We start from the raw sequence: 21,582 nt of genomic DNA, 5'->3' as shown, positions 1-21,582 counted from the left end.
CAAAGCAGTTAAGCCCTATAGCGCTCAGAGCCATTTTTAGACACTTTCCATTAACCTAAAATCATAAAATTTGGCAAGGAGCAAGGTTTCACAGTACAAGCAAGGAAATTAATGCGAAAATGATTAATTTTTTTATTATGTCACATATTTTTTTTGCAATGTTTTGTTCGTCTGTCTGTCCGTCTGTCCGTCTGTTAAGACATCCTTTTTCTCAGTAACTGATAGAGATATCAAGTTATGTCAGGTACTGAAGTCTACAGTCCCTTAGCGATGCATATAATTTAAGCACCTAAGTCAATGCAATCACATATATGGTCATACGTGTGACATATTTTGATACTAGCAAACTCATTCACCAAGACACGAATTTGTACGGAACTCTGAGGACGCGAGTCCCACCCATACCTTTAACACCTTACAAAAATAGAAATTCTTCTACCAGACAGGACTTGTGAAGGGCATACTTTTTCAATTTCTTTTAGTTTAACTTTGCTGTCTGTCAGACATGTTACGTTATTGGGTAAGTTCAAAATGGTTCAAATGGCTCTGAGCACTATGGGACTTAACATCTGAGGTCATCAGTCCCCTAAACTTAGAACTTCTTAAACCTGACTAACCTAAGGACATCATACACATCCATGCCCGAGGCCGGATTCGAACCTGCGACCGTAGCAGCAGCGCGGTTCCAGACTGAAGCGCCTAGAACCGCTCGACTGCCGCGGCCGGCTTATTGGGTAAGTGACCGAAAATTTGGTGGCAGCATTGCGCAATGCTTATTGTGCTATAGACAATCTAAAAGTGGCGTAATGAATGTCTTTTTCTTCTGGTGCTGTAATTATGAACATCATAGTTCCTTTTGAGCTGCAGTGGATTATTTACAACAAATCTTATGGGAATAAATACTCTATGAGCCAGTAGTCAAAATGCCAAACTGTTTCAACAGATGTCAGCAACATGCTAGTGGGTGAGCACCACATACTGCTCTAACAGCAAGTCTTAAGCAACCAAAATGAGCGACCTTAAAATTTTATTCCTTGTGGCATTAGTGAATGAAAAAACGCGATACAAGTCAACTTACTGATCTGCAATAATTGGAAGTGCAAATTTAACTGAACTAAGTAGTATTAGGAATTTCAAAACGCGATTTTTCCAATAAAATTCTCAACACCTACATATTTGGAAGTTTCCAGCACAATTACTATTTCCTCACCATCATTCGTATATTACCTCCAGATGTGCAGAACTGCATATGTAGTGTCTTCTTTAAAACGGAGAGTAAGACAATTTGCAGGAAATCACTCAATGATGCTTTAATGAAAATTATATACCAGTTCTTCCGTTGCTGTATGTATGTTTGGATTTATCAAAATACTACTGTTATCCGTAATAACAACTATTTCTGCTAGTATATTTGACAGAAAAGACAATAGTAGACCTAATATAGAGGCTTGTGGAACCCCTTAAGTCTAGTGCATGCAACAAGCATTGTCTCTGGTCATACTTCCGCTAAACAGTCATCAGAAAGATGTTGGGTGTTGTTTCCAGATGTGGCTAACATTAAAATGATAACGAGACCATTTATCTCATGATATTGGCACGAACTCGGCATCCAGTTGATATTCTAAAAACGAAACTGGTCGTGGCACAACCAGTGTGTAATAATAAAGCTGTAGTGACTGTCATTAATCATTTTAATCATTAATTTCATCATTACATTCTTTTTCTTCATCTTCTTCTTGTTTCGAATGGGCCTACTTTGGACCACGCTTGTTCAACTGTTGGACTTTGATCTTTGCCCAATAATGTCGCATTCACTGCAAATGTAACTCCATCCTTTCTTCTGTCCAGAGGGTACTTTTCCTTTGGGGCTTTCCCTGAAATCCTCGGGCTTCCTTCAGGAAACGTCTCACAAACTGTCTGTTCTGGAGATCGGTTATTCCCAGTTATTTAATGTCCTCTTCAGTTTCTTTCAGCCAAGTGGTGCGAAACTTCTTGTTTTGCCAGAAGGTGAACAGATGGTTGGTCAATTTGTTTGGAGGCAATCTTGCAACATGGCTATTGAGAGCTACCCTTCTTTCTCTTGCACAGTCAGAGAGCCTCTTGATGTGTTCGTAGAGCTCCGAGTTATCTCGCTTCTGAATTCCCCATCTTCTTCTACTTTACCTAGGATCTTCCTAAGGATTCTCCTCTCTCTGACTTACAATTTCCATCAGACCTCTCTGTTTCGTGAAAAGACATTCCATGGTATACAGGGCTTCTGGTCGTATGACTGATGTGTAATGCTTAAGTTTCAGGTTGCGTGACAGGCATTTTTTGTTGCAGGGGTTCATAGTCAGTCGATGGGATAGTTCCAACTTGTTGACTCTCATGGATAATGACGTTTTTCCTGATAAGTTGGGTTCAATCCATTCGCCGATATACTTAAACTTCTCAGTCCTTTTGATGTTTTCCCTGATCTAGTAACATCTCTCTGTTAGCTTCTTTGATGTTTGTGAAGAACTCTGTTTTCTCCAGCGACACTTGAAGACCCACTTTGGCTACCTGTTTCCTGAGGCAGTTTACCTACATTGTTCCCATTTCAAGAGAACCAGCATTCATTGCCATGTCATCTGCCAGAGCCAGGCAATCTACAATCAGTCCTTCATTCTTATGTCCCAGGTAGACACTACTCTGAACACCCCAACTGGTCACTTCCTTGCGCCATCCCCTCACAACCTTTTCAAGGGCACAGTTGAAGAGATGTGGGGAGAGTCCAGCCCCTTGTCTCACTCCAGCCTTTATCTTGATGCTTTCTGAGATCTTACCTCTAAATTTGACCTTGGAATGGGTGTTGGTCAAGGTTTCGAGAACGAGTCTAATGGTTTTGTTGTCTAGTCCTTGTTCCTGAAGTATTTTGTTAAGTGTTTCTCTGTCAACAGAGTTGTAGGCCTTCCTGAAATCAACAAAGGTGACTACACCTTGCGGTTTCTCATTTTGGAGTATGCAAGTATAGTTTTAAGGCAAAGGAGATGGATCAGAGCTGTATTCCAATCAGGTGGTAATTTCTGTTTCCCAGATGTCCTGGATGATCTCGGTGAGGTTGCCCACGGTATTGCTTCCAGCATATTTCCAGAGCTAATCAATGATAGTCCTCTCCAGCTGCCTTATTATTCTTTAGAAGTTGAGTGATTTGTCCAACTTTTTCCAATGAAAGAGGCAGTGAGTCCAGGTTTGGTGTGGTCAAGGACAGGACAACTGTGTCCTTGCTGTTAAAAACTAGTTTACCCTGTGAGTCCCTGAAGTGGAGGCTTGGCAGATTCTATTTTCTGAGTATCTGCTTGAAGGTTCTGTAGAAATCTTTGGAGTTATTCTTAGCGAAGCTTTCTTCGATTTGAGTTAGTTGGTTTTGTGTGAAGGTTCATTTGGTACATCGAATTATCTCAGCTGTAAGCCTTTTTTGTTCCAAAAAGTTCTCCCAATTTTTCTTGGTTTACTTACAATTCAACTTCCCCCAGAGTGTCTGTCTTTGGGCTATTGCACTGCCACAGTCTTCATTCCACCAAGGATGCTGCCTTCTTCTCGTGAGCGGTATGAGTTCATTGGCCATCGTCACAAGAGTGTCCTTCAGTTGGTCCCAGATGTTGAAATCTGTACTGTTCAGTATCTGGCTTACTTCTTGTCTGTTCTTAAGTCGCTCTACTCCAAATCTTACCGTCTTGGAGGTTCTGTGTGCTATAGTGTTTATAGGCTGGAGTCTCATTTTGATCTTTGAGAGGTAGTGGTCTGAGTCCAGATTGGCACTTCTTAATACCTTCACATTTCGTATTTCCCTTTAAGATTTTCTTGAAATGGCCACATGATCTATCTGGAATTCACCCAAGTTGATGTTAGGTGAAATCCAAGTCTTCTGCTTTCTTGGCAGATGTTCGAAGGCTGTAGACTCCATGACCAACCCAAAAAACCTACACAGATCCACCAATCTTTCCCCATTGCGGTTGGTTCTCATATGTGCCGGATAGTTCCCCCACCATATTTCTGTACTTTCTCTCTCTTCCCAGTTGAGCATTGAAGTCACCAACCAGTATGACGGTGGGTATCTCTGGAACTTTAGAGAGAATACCTTCTAAGTCTTCCCAGAATTTGCAGTTCTGTCTGGACAGCGTCTGTTGTCCTGGTTGGTTAAAGCAACATTTGATGGAGAGGATGGATACACGATTGCTTGGGGAAGTGAAGTCAATCACTGAATCTATTATCTTGTGACTGATTATAAACCCTTTACCTAAGAGGGGTACATTTTTCATTATCTGCTGACACACTTTTCCTTTGAGGTTTCTGTATCCTTGGGACTCGAAGGCATGATCATCTGTGAATTTCGTTTCCTGTACTGCTGTCAGTACTATGTTGTGCTGTGTTAGTGAATCAGTCGGATGTTCCAATTTACCCATTTTGAGCAGTGAATTATGATTAAATGTTGCGAAGAAGCTTTGCCATCTGAGTTTATGTCTGGTGATTTCAGGATGCTCCAACTCATCCTCAAAGATTGTTGGTGCAGACTCCCCAGAATCCGACCTTGGGTGACAGTGGATTTGTTACCATCGGGGGTAGTGCATTTAGCGAAATTTCCCACCATGCTCAGTTGAAGATTATTCTTCGTTGGAGAGTGGGGAGCCACTGTCAAAGATACTACCCAAGTTTACTTTCATAATCATAGTGTCAATCAACTGTGGTGCTCAGACTGATCAGGATTACTCGCGTTAGTGATTTGTCCTCAATCAGAAGAATCTCCCTTACTTGCATTGGAAGAATTATCGAGTACAATTTCTGCATTCTTTTGGTTAGATATGACATTGTCCATTGATTGTCTATACCATCAATTTCGGTTTATCAAAGAGAATATTGAGATTCATTCAGTCAATTGCCTTAGACAGATCACAGAAAATAACAACCGGTGACATTTTCTTATTTAATGATAGTAGAATTCGTAGAGTGAAAGTGTAAATGACATTTTCAGTTGAGCCTCTTCTGAAATTCTGTGATTTACTGAAGATACTATTTTGGCTGAGGCGGGATGCTATTCCAGAATAAATATCATCTTCTTTGGAAAATGATGTCAGCAATGAAACGGGTCGTCTCTCCAGTCACCGTCCTCGTAGAGAGGTTGAAAGTTCTGCATCTACACCTGCATACATATCCTGCGAACCGTTGTGAAGTGGATGGCAGAGGTTGCTTCACATGGTTGCTTTGGTTGCTGCAATAGAAATACAGAAGCATCGGAGATCCAATGACTAAATTGCACAGGTTGTTCAGGGGTATTTCCGAAGTATTTTGCTATAAGTGTCCCTAGGTCACCGCTACCTCATTACAGAGTAACTGTTTTGCGTTTGATTTCTTAACTCCCAGTTTAACTTTATATGTATGTTGCAGTAAAAATTACAGAACTGTCGATGGTATGTGCAAGGAAGTAAGGCAGCACAGAAGGTACTTAAAAATAAAATATACCCATCGCGTATTCTAGTGCGAGCGTTATACTTTCCCTACTACATCACCTCGTTCGGTTTTTTATAAGACAGAGAGCCTCAACACCCAGTAAACCTTCCCAAAGGCATATTACACTGTGATTCATTTTAGATTTACTATTCCTTTTCCTATTCACCTCATCTTTTTTCTGCTTAAACACGTCAGTACAATAACCAGATCTCTGTTCATCATAATACAGTTCTAGCTTTCTCCTGTATAGACGACAGGAAAAAGGAGAAAAGTCATACCATTTGTGTAGGTACACGATGAAAGACCCCCAGGTTAAAATTTATTAAAAACAAAAAATGTCATTCATTTTTTTGTACATGATTTGTTTCACACACTCTTGTATGTAGAAGTTCTATTAAGAAGTGCCGGTCGGAATACGACGGGCTGCGAGTGTTTTGTATCATAAATGTTTCAAAATCAGGAAAACTTTGATACCAGTATTAAGTATTTTTTATTCAAGTGAAGTGAAACCAAGTAAGGAGGATTTGCTTATTTATGACACCCACTGGCGTACTTCAAGTCCGCTGCCAGCATCTACAATTGAAATGTAAGAAAAGAAGTCCGATAGTCTAAAAGTTCGTACAAGCGCAAAGCATTTCTAATGACGCAATTGTATGCTTATATATATATATATATATTCACAACACACATTTTTAAAGAAGCTTTTTAGAATATGCTGGCGGTACTTGGAGAAACATAGACATTTTAGAAACTGAAATACAGCGTATTAATGTACTGTAGTCATGTAACTAATTATTTCATAAATATCTCCAATTCAGGTCACTGCTGAGACAAAATTTCTCTTAGCGTAAACACTGTTTTAGTGCTTAGATACCAGATTTGAGCCTTCTAGAGGCCATTCACTCCTCCTGGCCAAGAGAAACCGCTCTTACATGAGCTTAAGCCAGGCGTGACCGATCGCACTTGATACACAAGGCGAGGGAAGCAGTACTTCCCGAGAAAGTACGGCCACAGTGGAACGGCAGATTCTCAGACAAATGTATATACTGTAAATATTTTTCGTTATAGCTCGTAATAAATGCAACAGAATTCTACAGCGACTGTGATTTAAGAGAAATTAAAGAGGAATGAAGGTGACAATTTGTGACTACGTCCCAAACGATACATCCGATAGGTCGTAATAATTGAAATGTTAACTATCGAGTTCATTTCTTTAACATGAGTCTCATTTCAGGCGTGGATCATCTGCAACTGACGATATCAACTTTATTTTAATAAAATTTACCGTCCAATTTCTGTGTCTGGAATGTAATAATCATTTGGATATATATATTTGATGTATAAGCATAGATGTTTAGGTCATAGAAACAAACTTTACCGTAGCTAGTAACGATGACTTACATATTATTTATTTATTTACTTGATATTACATGTGCAAATGTTACCGATTACATCAGGTACATTTATTTCCAAATATATTGTTATAATATATCACGACTTAACGATTTACTGAAATATCACTTTCGTATCCACAGGTATCTTTGTTTTAAGTTATGAACATAGATCGGTTAGTCTTCTAGCGTATATGCAGGTTTTACATTTGCATCTATGAAGGTATAGTTGACACCGAAGGATTCTCATACAACTGAGACTCTTACTGAATTACAAAAGCTGCAGAAATCTATTGTGAATTTGTAAACTATCATTTACTGATGAGCCATCGTCTTGCTTTTTCAGTTATTTCCATCCTAAGAGTGTCCTTATCTTTGCTTGAATTACTGCAGACGAAAAGTAGGTGTTCAATAGTACGGTATGCTCCACTGCATGTGCACAGTTCGTATGTAGTTATCTTGAATCGCGTGTTCCATGGGTGTAGAGTTCGGTGATAGAGGTAGCTTCATCGTTAAACGTTGGTGGGTTGTAAGAAAATAAGGTTTTGTTTCTCCCCCGTTTCTAGTTCGTTGCCTATCTTCCATTTGTTTCTGTTCTCTCCTCCTAGACTTTTCCGCTTTGCCCTTGCACATATTTTGCTGTAGCTTACTGCTTTTCGTAGTCGGGCTGCTGTCTGATAGATTATCACCTAATGCGTTGCCCCACCTTAATGCTTGAGCTTTAATACATCCTTCCAGTTGTGTGCCTGCAATCTCCTGATTTTTTTATTCTATTTCTTCAACCAGGAAGTTACGATTCTTATGGTTTCTTAACAAAGTCAACTTTACCTGGCGGTCATTGTGGATTACTACAAGTCAGTCAATAGTTGTTGGATTGTACATTGACTCAGCCTGATTCACAGTGAGAAATTAACTGTAACTGTTAAGTAACCTTCTTGTTGATAATTAATGTTATCCTTGAAGCCTCTTCATCGTCCGATTTGGTTCCATACGTGTATACCCTAAGAAGTAACACTTTTTTCGTCGCGAGTTCTGTGACTAATATGAAGAAATATATACTGAGGTCACAAAGGTCTTGGGTTGTCTCCTAATATCGTATCGGACCTCCTTTTGCCCGGCGTAGTGCAGCAGCTCGATGTGGCATGGACTCATCAAGTCACTGGATGTCCCCTGCAGAAATACTGAGCCATGCTGTCCCTATAGCAGCCCATAAAAGCGAAAGTGTTGTCGGTGCAGGATTTTGCGCACGAACTGTCCTCTCGATTACGTCCCACAAATGTTCGATGGGATTCACGTCGACCGATCTCGATCTCCAAACCATTCGCTCGAACTGTCCAGTATGTTGCTCACACCAGTCACGAACAAATGTGGTCTAGCGACATGGTGCATTGTCATGGGAACATGAAGTTTGCATGAATGGCTGCAAATGGTCTCCATGTAGCCGAACATACTCATTTCCAGTCAGTAATCGGTTCAGTTGCACCACAACACACAGTCCATTCCATGTAAACACAGGCCACACATTATGGAGCCTCCATCGGCTTGCACAGTGCCTTGTTGACAGTCTGTGTCCATGGCTTCGTGTGGTCTGCGCCACACTGAAATCTACCACCAGCTCTTGCCAACTGAAATCGAAACTTACAATTAAGCTTACCAGGCCAAGGTTTTCCAATCGTCTATGGTCCAACCGACGTAGTCACGAATCCAGGAGCTATGCTATTAGCAAAGGCACTCGCGTCAGTCGTCTGCTGCTATGGCCCATTGACGCCGCCGAATTTCGTCACACAGTCCTAAGGGATACGTCTGTCATACTTCCCACATTTTGATTTCTCCGGTTATTTCATGCAGTGTTGCTTGTCTGTTGGCACTGCGTTGTCTGTGGTGAGAGGTAATGGGTGAAATTTGGAATTCTCAGCATACTCTAGAATTTCCTAACGATTTCCAAAATGACATATCCCATGTGTCTAGCTCCAACTACTATTCCGCGTTCAAAGTCGGGTAATTCGCAAATTGCGGTCATAATCATGTCGAAAGCCTGTTGACTTGAATGATCTGAGAACAAATGACAGCTCCGCCAATGCACTGCCCTAAGTATAAAACACACACTAATTAAAATTTTTTAGATATTCGTAAATATTAACGTCGTATCTCCTGGAGATGTGTTTCCTGGCTGGTCCTTGAAGATACCCTCCACGAATCTCAACAGTTGTCCACTACGTGACACATCGTGTCTTTCTTGTAGCGTCTCTAACTCCAGATTGCTGTACTTTTTTACGGCGCTCTTGCTCTGAGTAAGCATGTCCACATAATCGACTAATAGCTAGGAATAGGTCGGCGAAGATTTTTGTAGGCGATTCACTTTGTAGATCAGTTAGACTTCCTTAGCATCCTTTCAGTGAACCTCAGGCTTGCATCTGCCTTCTCTTTTGCTCTAAACGAAGAAAACAATAGAGAGCAATCTCCAGTTTGATTTCATGTTCCTTTGCTATGAGAAGACGTCCTCTAATGAGTAATATATTCTGTCTAATCAAAGTCATTCGGATACCTACTACTGGACTTCAACGCTTCGGCTTTATGACGGCTTGAATTCGGCTGAGAACGTTTTCCGTGAGGTGTCTGACTATACAGGGCGTTCAGAAATTCGAGTTACAAATTTCTAGGACTTATAGAGGGAAGTGAGTGCATAATATTTTGAATAGATTCAAATTCAAATTGCTCTGAGCACTATGGGACTTAACATCTGAGGTCATCAGGCCCCTAGAACTCACAACCACTTAAACCTAACTAACCTAAAGACATCACACACATCCATGCCCGAGGCAGGATTCGAACCTGCGACCGTAGCGGTCGCGCGGTTCCAGACTGAAGGGCCTAGAACCACTCGGCCACACCGGCCGGCTTTTGAATAGGCTCCTAAGAGCCGCGGCCAGAGAAGATAGTGTTGTTGGACGCTGCTGTCTGGAGCGGTGGCTATTCTAACTCATGCCAGAGGCGTTCCATTGGGTTGAGGTGGGGACTCTTGACAGACAAGTCCTTCTCAGGAATGTTACTGTCACACCATTGCCTCACAGATGCTGCTTGAGCATTGTCATTCTGATACAATCGTCGTCTCCGAATTGTTTTCCTACTGCAAGCAGTACACAATGCAGTAAAAAATGTTCACATCCTTCCAAAAAAATTTAGTGTTATCTTAAGCGTAATAAGGGTACCACACCATTATCACGAAAAAATCTCCCATAACGTTTCGCCATCACCCCCATACTTCACTGTTGGCACTACACATGTTGGCAGCTAACGTTCTCCAGGCATTCTCCAAACGCAAACCTTTCCCTTTTGAAATCACCTCATCCAGCCCTTAGCATTGCTTACAGAAATGTGTGACCTATGAGGAGATGGTAGACCATTGTGAATACTGCCTTCACGTGGAGAAACTGGTTTAAGAATGGGGATTATCGAAGACATACTAGACGCCATAGCTATTAAGTTAGAAAATGACGACGACGACCATAATGGCGGTGACACACTTGATGATAAACTCTAAAATACAGTGTTTGTAAATAAGCAACGAATAATTTCTTAAGAAATATGTTGTGAATGCTTTCAAGCCTATGCTCATATACTATAAAATTTCTGTTGGTAGAAATGTACTACATGGTAGTAAATGTGTTAAACAGTTTTCCAAGACACACACAGTCAAATGTGGTCCAAAGCAGTAAGTACCTGTATCACTAGTTGGACAAAATTATTAATAATTTAGGAACTTCGTGATAAAATTAATTTTTTTTCACTAGTAGAACATGATTCAATCACGTAAAACCTTTGATGTTTATGGAACAGCAGCATTTGAACGTATTATCACTTAATCTCTATCTCGGTTAGCACTCACCTGATTCTAAGGCATATTGCTTAAAACATGCACACAATAGCCATCCTAAACACTACTGAAATTTCCTTCGAAACATGTACACCGACTGTGGACTTCTATGTAAAAGGCTTGACATACGATGAGGGTTCATATATTAACTTTTATTTTATGGTAATAACTTTATTTGTTAATCTACAGCAATGTTATCCTCTTCAAAATATTCCCCATTACGTATTATACATTTTGCCAGTGCTTTTTCCAATTTCCGAAAAGCTTTTGCAACTTTTTCTTCGAGATAGTCGATAGGTCTCTTAACTATGCATTTTTTGCGGCTCCGTCCGTCAGAGGTTCGAGTCCTCCCTCGGGCAAGGGTGTGTGTGTTGTCTTCAGCGTAAGTTAGTTTAAGTTAGATTAAGTGGTGTGTAGTCTTAGGGACCGATGATCTTAGCAGTTTGGTGCCATAAGACCTTACCACAAATTTCAGTTTTCAACTATGCATTTTTAATTTCACGTGTGCCTGTAAAATCGTTGTCCTTTAAAACACTGCATATAAAGACCTGGGAAGACCCATTAATTAATCGGTAGTGTAAATGGATACGTCACTCGAAAGATTCATAATTGTGTAAGATCTAGGAGCAGACGACCGAAGTTGTTTTCATTAAAATTACCCCTATTATACTAGGTGTAGTAGAGGCGGATATCAGACTTAGATTCACTGGAAGAATCCCAAGAAAAAGCGGAGCTTACAAGTTGACGGTTAATAAGACCTTCATTGGGAGGTCTTCCAACTAGTGCGCAGCAACATCCTCGGCTCAACGCACGTGAACAGAAACACATGTACAGGGCGTTACGGAATGTTTTAAAAACATAGGGTATTGTGGAGATGAAACTTGGAACATTTTGTAAGCAAAGAACCTATAACCAGAAATGGGAAATAGTTTCTACAGCACTATGCACTTTCTGCGCATTCTGTAGGCTAAATGACATACCAGACTGGAAAACGTTGACTGACAAAACAGTAGAGTACAATCAAATACTTTAAACGGAATGTATTATTTCACTACATTAGTATTCTATGTGACGACCACCAACTTCGTTACATAATCAGCTCCTCTCTGATGGAATCAAACGCTGTAAAGATGTGCCCATAAGCGGTGCTACTGTTCCTACTGGTGTTGGGTACGAAATGGGTTTTGCATAACCCCAAAGGAAAATATCAGAAGGCCAAGAAACTGGGCATTCCTCTCCAGTTATTCTCTGTCTAAATTTGTCTGAGATTTGTCCAGGTCCAACGATCACAATCCGATGTAGTACAGTCGTACTGAAGCCACAAACTAGTGCGCAGTTGCAAGGGAACGTCCTCCAGAAGTTCAGGCAAGGCATTCTCCAGAAAGTTCAAGTACCCTGCACCATTTAAATGATCTGGTAAGCTGTATGGCCCAATAAGGGGATCTCCAAGAATTCCAACCAAAATGTTTAATGCGAGTCTCACCTGGTAACTTCTCGTATGGGTAGTCCGTTGATTTTTGACAGCTCGTTGGTGGCTACTGCGAGAGAAAATAATACCCTCCCTCGTAAAAGCTGACGCATCAGCGAAAAGGACGAGGTCTGAAAAATTGGTGACAGCAACATATTAACGAAGAAAACACTGTGGCAATAGGCGCCATTGTTCAAAATGAGGCTGTCACATAGTTCGAATTGGTTGATCATGGAATGCATGCATGTGCGCACAGTGCACCCGCCACACACTCAGGTGATCTATGTGAATTGCGGTGCAGTCGCACGTGTGCTTCTTCTTGGACTGGCAGCTACATGTTCCACAACGTCTTCAAATTCTGAGGTTAGTGTACTGGGATGCTAGGAAGTTCGTCTGTTCGTCTTCCTTCCTGCGTGCAACCGACGAGCTGTACTCTCTTTCGAAAGAGCTTCACCGTAACACAAATGCATGTCAGGAACACCTCCAGTTGTGTCATTACCCTCCATGAAGTGAGAACTTAACGACATTAAGTAAAACATTTTAAGCAGACAAGTCTACACGGACTCACGTTGACAATCTGTGTGTCTACAGCACAGCGTCAGTGGAAGTATGGGGTGTACTGAAGGATGATGACTTCTAACTGTTAAGTACAGAACTTCCTGCGCGCGGGTTCAGGAAGACTACTGTAATCGTGGGTCTATATTCGGCCATGAGCAGCAATAACATAACGTCAGTGGATGGAAGGGCACTTACCCAAGTGATGGGAGGTCAGACATCTCGTACTGCTGTACAAACATTATTTCATATTTCCAGCTATACTTCCTGATTGCAAAACGTTCCGAAATTAATCCTCTGCAAAATCGCAAATTTGTAAAACATCATTCTGAAACACCTTACACAGTACCTAGAAATCTAAAAATAAAGATCTAAAATAATTAACCGTGAAAAATTAAGAAAAAACATTCGTGGCACATTAACAGGAAACTATAATACAAACATGTTCATTTGTAATTACAATTCTGGAACAGAATACTAAATATAAAATGTAAAAACGCAAAAAAAAAACAGAACGACTCACCACGAAGGAATTATCCGCTTGGCATTGATTCATTGTTGTTGCATATCCTCCTCAGGGATATCGTCCAAACTCTGTCGAATTGCACGTTACATCCTCAAAATCCCGACCTGGTTGGAGGACCCTGTCCGTAATGCTGGAAACACTGTCGGTCGGGGAGAGATCCAGCGACCTAGCTGGCCAAGGTGTGGTTTGGCAAGCACGAAGACAAGCAATATAAATAAACTCTAGCCGTGTGCAGGACTGCATTCTCTTGGTGAAATGTAAGCCCAGGATGGCTTGTCAAGAAGAGCAACAAATCTGGGCGTAGAACATCGTCGCTGTGCTATAAAGGTGCTACGGATGACAACCAAACGGGTCCTGTTATGAAAAGTGATGGTATCCCAACCATCACTCCTGACTGTCGGTCCATATGGCAGGCGACAATCAGGTTGGTATCCGACCGCTGTCCGGGACAGTCGCCAGACATTTGTTCCCCCTCGAATATCATTGGAGTAGAATTATCTTCAGTGATGAGTCCCGCTGCGAACAGAGCCCCACTGACCGGCGAAGACGTGTCTGGAGACGCACAGGGGCGAAGACGTGTCTGGAGACTCACAGGAAAGTGCTAGGACACCAAACCGTCTGTCGCCCTCCACACGGCGCGACAGCCAGGAGTGATGGTCTGGAGTGCCATTTGTTTTCGTAGCTGGACCTCTGTGGTTGTCATCCGCGGCAGCCTTACAGCTACAGCGATACGTCGAAGACATTCTACGCCCCGTTTTGTTGTCCTTCATGGGAAGCCATCCTGGACTTACATTTCAGCAAGGTAATGGCCGCCTGCGCACGGCGAGAGTTTCTACTGCTTGTTTTCGTGCTTGCCAAGCCCTACCTTGACCAGCAAGCTGGCCAGATCTTTCCCGAGTTGAGAACGTTTGGAGAATTATGGTCAGGGCCGCCTATAATCATCTCGGCATTCTGTCGATCTAACGCCTCCAATGAACAGAATATGGCACGATATTCCTCAGAAGGATATCCAACAACTCTGTCAATAAATGCCAAGACGAGTAAGTGCTTGCTTAATGGCCAGACGTTGAACAATGCTGTAGTGACTTGCTCCGATTGTGAAGTTCGTTCTCTTGAATAAGTCAACCAAGTTTTCCGAAACTAATAATTTGTTTGTCTTTACATGGATATCATATCTAGTGATTTCCGTCCCATTCGCATAATTCCTTCATGGTACGTCTTCTTCCTCTTCTTTTTTCTATTGGGTCATCTAAGGACCACGCACCAATTTCAATGCTTCCTTCGTTGTTGTTCTTTCTTTTTGCTCCAGTATTGTTTCATCTTTTCACTATGTATCCTTTTTCTCTCCTTGGACTATTTTGACCCTGTCTCCTTCTCCCTCCTGCTTTGGAATCCTTCCATTTTTAACATTTTTCTCTTGAAACTCTCTCTTTCTGTTGCATTTCTTTCACTTATGTTGTTTCTTTCCAAATCTTTCCTAACCTCTTGAATCCAAGCTATTGTTGACTTCTTGTCCCAAAGGTATTTAAAAATCTGTTTGGTTAACATGTTGTTGTTCATTTATGTTTTCTATGTTGCGATGAACTACTTCGTTGCTTCTTAATTTCCATACCTCTGTATTTTTTGGTGGTCCAAGTATTTTTCGAATGATTTTTCTTTCTTGGACTTCAAGTTTGTGTAATTTGTAGTTCAGTACTAAACATTCACTTGCATAAAGACATTCTGGTTTTACAACTGTGTTGTAGTGCCGTATCTTTAGATTTTTGTATTTTCTTTTTTTTTTCTTGATGTGTAAATATACGAAAAACCACTCAATAAAATATTCAAAGTATGTAGAAAATATCTTTTAGTGATTCCTTATCATCAAAACCGTTCAATTTTCCCATTACACTTATTGCGATCGACACAATTTCAATAAAGAAAATCTAAATACACCAGATCGCGAGAGACATGTAACAGTAAAATTTTTTACGTAAAATTAATATAGACTCTCTTCTGCACTCAGTTTTACGAGACGCAATCTAGAGGCAAGCCTAATAGAGGGCAAAAAGGATTCTGAGTTTTGGCAAATATGCGTCACCCAGTTTTACACAGACTGCTGGTTCAGTTTTACTTGATTTAGTCATTCAGTGCAGGATGAGTCGGAAGCGGCGAGGTGATTTCAGTAGTCAGGATTGTATCTGAAATTCATACTCCAATGCTCGATAGTGACTAGCAGTTGAATGGATACTTTCGAAACACTCCATATTGAAAGCATTCTGTCCTGCTAGACTTTTTTTTTTAACGTCGAGCACGCTCCTCCTCTAGAATTCTTCAAAGTGCTGTACAAAGAGAGAGACGAGCGTTCTAGCCAACGCACGACACGGCAATAGGAAACGTGCGACAATCTCGGTGCGTCGCGACATTAGGTGGACGTGCGTCGACTGACGTCGCCGGACGCGGGTTCAGTGGCCTGTTGGTGTGTGTGTGTGTGTGTGTGTGTGTGTGTGTGTGTGTGTCTGCACGGACAGGAATGCCGCGGGGGACGGCGCGTCGGCGTGGTGGACGGACGCCTGCGGGCAGCGTGCCAGGGGACGGCGCCCAGCCGAGGTCGGTCAGCGGCGGTGACGCTCACCCGGAAAACTCAGCGCGCCCGCCCAGCACGACCCACCTCGGAAGCCGGCGCCGACTCTGCTCACCTTCCGCATTTTAGTTCATACTGAGTTCTACGAGGGTAATCCCAAAAGGAAGGTCTCCTATTTTTTTTTTCTAAGTACGTAGACCTGTTTATTTCTACGATGGTTTACATCAGTTTACAGCTTGAAATTTACCTATTTTTCGACATAGTCACCATTTCTGTCGATGCATTTTTGTGGAGGCTCTGGCAGTTGTTGTATGCCCATGTCATACCAGCTCATCGTCATTCCATTCAGAAAGTTATGAACCTCTGATAGGTCTCTGTTGGATTCCTTTCATGTTAATTTCTTAAATCTGTTTTCATTCACGGCATAAATTCCTCCTCTAAATTTACTGTAATGTTTCTGACTATCTGGGAGGAGACTGTGCAGTGAAACGTGTTACTTTTACACATAAACAAGAACGATCTGTCACACTACTACACTTTAAAACACAGTTTATATGTAATTCATGTCACACAGTCTCATACGGAACCTACATCCACTTTCTTTTATTTACTGCATATGATAAGATACTGTCATCCCCCTTCCCTTCTGTGTGAGAGGATGAATGGGCAAATGTATTTCTAGTTGCATGCTTGATGGTAGCAGACAAGCCTGTCTGCTAGAGAACAGTAGGACCAACGTCGGAACAGGTAGCTACGCTTTCTAGAAGCAAAAAGGTTTCTATTCTTAGTATGGTCCTATCCGTCCCTTGTCATGTTGGTATAGGAAGCTGCCTCTCTGGTCACTTCCGTTAGTATCTGTTAAGCACGCTCGGTAGGAGCCCACGCCAGTCTGTCCGTGGCGAGCGTCTGAAGTGGTAAGATCTCTGGCTAAGCGCGTATCTGCTTAGTCCGTAGGACAATGGATTTCTTAAGTTCAGCCTAACTGAAAATTTAATCACCTTCATTTCAGGTTTAGCTCTAAAATATCTAATGTTATCTTAAATTGCAACGCAGTGTAATTCGAGTGTGAAGTTCAGAATATCTTCCGGTAGTTGCTTTGTCACTACTTTGTGAGTAAAGGGGAACCACGTGTTGATCAGTAACTCTAACTAAGATCATCAATCTTAAATGCGAATGTGCGTGAGATTATAACGTCTCGTCTTGACAATATTTTTCAATATAGCAACTTTTCTTTATGTTCAACCCACGTGGGGTGTACTTTGTGAGACCAGTACCATGTGCTTATACAATTGTTTGACCCATCAGGTTAATAGTAAGACGATAGTAAGCAGTTCGAGGTTTTTCTTTTGTAAATTGCGTTTCGATATAATTTTTTTTAATTATCAAAATTGTTGTGGAGTTACACTCTTTGTGTAAACCAAGTTGACCACGTGAAGCATGTGGTGTAAGCATCAAAGTAGCCCTCAGCTATTCTTTCCGGGAAGATTTCACAGAGAGTTAGTATGAATTTAGTATACCAGTGTGTGGTAATTTCATGACGGACAGGATTGCGCTACAAACATAACTTCTTTGGGTGAAAATTGAATCGGTTGGTTGTGGTTGATTTCCTCTTGGATATGTTTCAACATTCTTCGTGTGTTATTTTATGAATGCAGTGTTGTATGTAGTCTCCCAATCTTGGCTCCCTATTTGATGTGTTCCATAAGATTACAAACTCACATTTTCACAATCCTAAATAAGGCACCAGTTTAGTTATGAATCAAGTTTGATATGCTGAAATTTTAACGGAACAATGAGCAGTGCTAAAATAAATGTCCAAATATAAACTGATTTACTTCTTTCTATTTAAATTGCCTTATATATATATATATATCACCGGTTACCGTAAGATGAGTACTAAAAGATTATAATTAATGTTAGTCTGGTTGGGAATTTGGTAAGCTAGACTGGATACCGGGTGAAACGGTTGCGCGGTAATGCAAGGTTAACTTCCTCCCATAGCTCACAACTTTTAACCCACTTTTATGGTCTTGAATATCAGCACTGCTTTCAGAATAAATTAATGCAACATTACACATAACAACATTACACCTCCACCTTCACCTCGTCGTCGGAGTTGAATCGCTTTCCGGCCAAATGTTCTTTTAACAGGTGATAGTCACTGGGTGCCAAGTCAGGACTGTAGGCTGGGTGGGTGATTATGTACCACTGAAACTGTTGCAGGAGAGCAACGGTTTGCCGAGCGGTGTGTGGGCGACCGTTGTCATGGAGAATGTGTACGCCCTTGCTCAACATTCCTCTTCTCCGGTTCTGAATTGCCCGTTTGAGTTTTTTTCAGAGTCTCACAGTACCTGTCAGCGTTAATTGTGGTCCCAGCGATGCAGCTCCGACGACGAGGTGAAAGAAGATGTTCATAACTTTCTGAACAGCTTGGCGGCGAGCTAATATGACAGGGGCATATGAAAACTGCTACATCGTCTACAAAAATGCATCGACAGAAATGGTGATTATGTCGAAAAATAGCTAAATGTTCAAGCTGTAAACTGATGTAAACCTTTATAGAAATAAACAGGTCTATGTACTTACAAAAAAATAGGAGACCTTACTTTTGAGATCACCCTCGTACCTACGGTTCTTTGAAATGGTGTTAATACGAGTCCTCATCAATAACAGATGCCAACGATGGAAAAACTTTTTTGCTGAAAATACCTTATTCTTATGTTTTTTAGAGTGGTAAATCCAAATACGATACTTAAAAAACTGTATCATCCACCATTTCTTCAGACTTTACAGCTAAATTTATTAAATTAAGCGATTTTTTAAAGAATTTAGCAGCTTTTATATAGGTAAAATAATTTAAAAATGAGATGTAATGACATAGATGACGTTGGTAGCACTGCTGAGAAACATCTGCTGGCAAAAGAAGGTCAATTCTATTTTTGTGTTAACAGATGGTGTTTTGTTTACTGTCAACCTAACCTCACTTTCCCGTTTCCTCTACATGTGCTCAGGGCAATGCCTAATCGTGGTTGTAAAAACTCTGCTGACAGTTTTTGTTATATTTGTGGTGAATTTGTGATTAAAAAACACCAAAGAAACGTTACAGACTTTATCTATCATACTTTGGATCTAAACTTGGTCATCAATGTAAATCTTGGGCGCCGAATAAGGTATGTTATGTGTGTGTTGAAGATCTGAGAAAATGGTTCAAAAAGGAGAAAAAAGCCTTTAGATTTGCTGTTCCTATGATATGGATGTAGCCAAGAAATCATTCTGATGATTGCTACTTTTGCAGTGTTGATATTAATGGTCATAATTCGAAAAACAAGAAGGTAATAAGCTACACTAACCTTCCGTCCACCATCTGACCACTAGGCCATGGTGTAGATTTGCTGGTTCCTGAACCACCAGATGATTTAAATTCTATTCCAACAGAAGTAATTTCTGATGTACTACCTGATTTATATGAAGCAGATGATGACGAATTCCATTATAATACAGAAAATCTAGAGCCCAAATTGTTTATTCAGACCGAGCTTAACGATTTGGTTAGGAATCTGTGCTTGAATTGCTTGGCTCTAGATTAAAAGAAAAGAACTTATTAGCAGTTAGAACCAGCATATACATGTATAGAAAGAGATAGCAGCAATTTTCCAATTTTTTTCAACATGAAGGTGATTTAGTCTACTGCTCAGACATTCCTGGCCTGATGAATCAGTTTGGTATTGATTACAAAAAGGAAGACTGGAGGCTGTTTATTGATTCATCCAAAAATAGTGATGGAAAAATGCACCAAGGCCGCTGGAATACCAACATGATGGGGGACTATTGTTGGTCACTTCACCGAGAAGTTCAGCAGGCGACTCATCGTCGATAAAGCTACAGAAGAAGCTTCAAGGAAAACAAGAGAAAGAAAATACAAACCAGTTACAGCTGACATGAAACCTCTATTTACACATATCATTGTTTTAAGTAGCTTACTGTAAATACAAACCATGCTTATAGTGTAACAAAGCGTTTCATTAATTTCCTCGTTTACCATATAACACAGGATTTTTATACTATATGATAGAAAGCATATTGCTCGAAAATTATGGGTGATAAAGAAAACTAAGGATCGATTTGGATTCAGCTCATAAAAATCTATATAGATCAGCTATCAATGCCGGCCGAAGTGGCCGTGCGGTTAAAGGCGCTGCAGTCTGGAACCACAAGACCGCTACGGTCGCAGGTTCGAATCCTGCCTCGGGCATGGATGTTTGTGATGTCCTTAGGTTAGTTAGGTTTAACTAGTTCTAAGTTCTAGGGGACTAATGACCTCAGCAGTTGAGTCCCATAGTGCTCAGAGCCATTTGAACCATTTTTCAGCAATCAATGTAAAAAAGTTTTTCAAACAAATTTTTCTTTGGCCTGTGTAATTAAAAGCCTACCTACTACTGCCTTCTTTGAGCTGGGAGTTCATAAACGACTACGACACCTGAAATGTTGCCCCTTTGCACTGAGGTGAGAAAGTCATGGGATAGCGATATGTACGCATACACATGGCATAAAAGGTTAATGCAATGGCGGAGCTGTCATTTGTACTCAGGTGATTCACATGAAAAGAGGGTCGCACGACTGGAACTGACAGTCTTTTAACGCGGGATGGTATTGCAGCTGGACGAATGGGACATAACATTCCGAAAATAGCTAGGGAATTCAATATTCCGAGACGCACAGTGTCAGGAGTATACCGAGAATACCAAATTTCAGACATTACCTCACATCACGGACTGAATGTACATACTTATGCGTTAACCCAGAGTGTGGAGGTGAACAAAGTATTGCTACAGTAACTGAAGCGACGTGGGATTGATACTTTCCTGAGATGTTTGGCAACAGAGATGTCCAGGAGTGTGCACATTGGGATGCTGAAAGATCTCCAAGCAATGGTTAGATTACAACTGAAATATGAGAAAACTGACTTGTCCATGGGTGTAGGGGATCGAAGAAACGTGTTTGCATAGAATGCGAAAGTTTTAATTTTGGTAGCGCAGGGTATGTGCAGAGGCAATGCTACAAGCCCCAGAGGGGTAACAGGGACTGCGTTGACTCCAGACTCGTTAATGGAAATGATAGTAGCGGTGGTATGGATTAATGACAGCGATATAGGGGTAATGGGCGAGGTGGTTTTGGTGATAAGTACTCGTTAAACTTAAGACGGAACCCCAGAGCCGCCAGAAGAAGTTCCCAATCAAGATATCGGAATGTGCCATATTGGGTGTGGCAGATGGTAGGGAATATGGAGTTTTATTAGACACAGGGGAACATTTGTCAGTGATCTCATGAAGTTAGTAGGTAGGAAGCGTTCGAACCCACCATGTTATAAATTGTGTGGAGCAGGGGGCAGTGATATACGACCAGTCGCCGACTGCCTTCACTTAACGACCGAGACCAGCGGCGTTTATGTAAGTTGTCAGGGCTAATGGAAAAGCAACACTTCGTGAAATGACCATTAGGACAGTGTGACTTAATTCCCCGTTAATGGGCTACGGCAGCAAACGATCGACGCGAGTGCGTTTGCTAACAACACATCACCCACAGCACCTCTCCTGGGCTCGTGACCATACCAGTTGGACCCTAGACGCCTGAAAAACCGTGCCCTGATCAAATGTCTCTCGACTTGAGTTGGTCAGGGTAGGGCTGTAGTGTGGCGCAGACTCTACGAAGCCAGGAACCGAAGTTGTCAACAGGGCAATG

This window comes from Schistocerca piceifrons, chromosome 1, assembly GCF_021461385.2.
Source record: "Schistocerca piceifrons isolate TAMUIC-IGC-003096 chromosome 1, iqSchPice1.1, whole genome shotgun sequence".
NCBI classification, from domain to species: Eukaryota; Metazoa; Arthropoda; class Insecta; order Orthoptera; family Acrididae; genus Schistocerca; species Schistocerca piceifrons.
Note: the sequence above shows the minus strand (reverse complement) of the source record.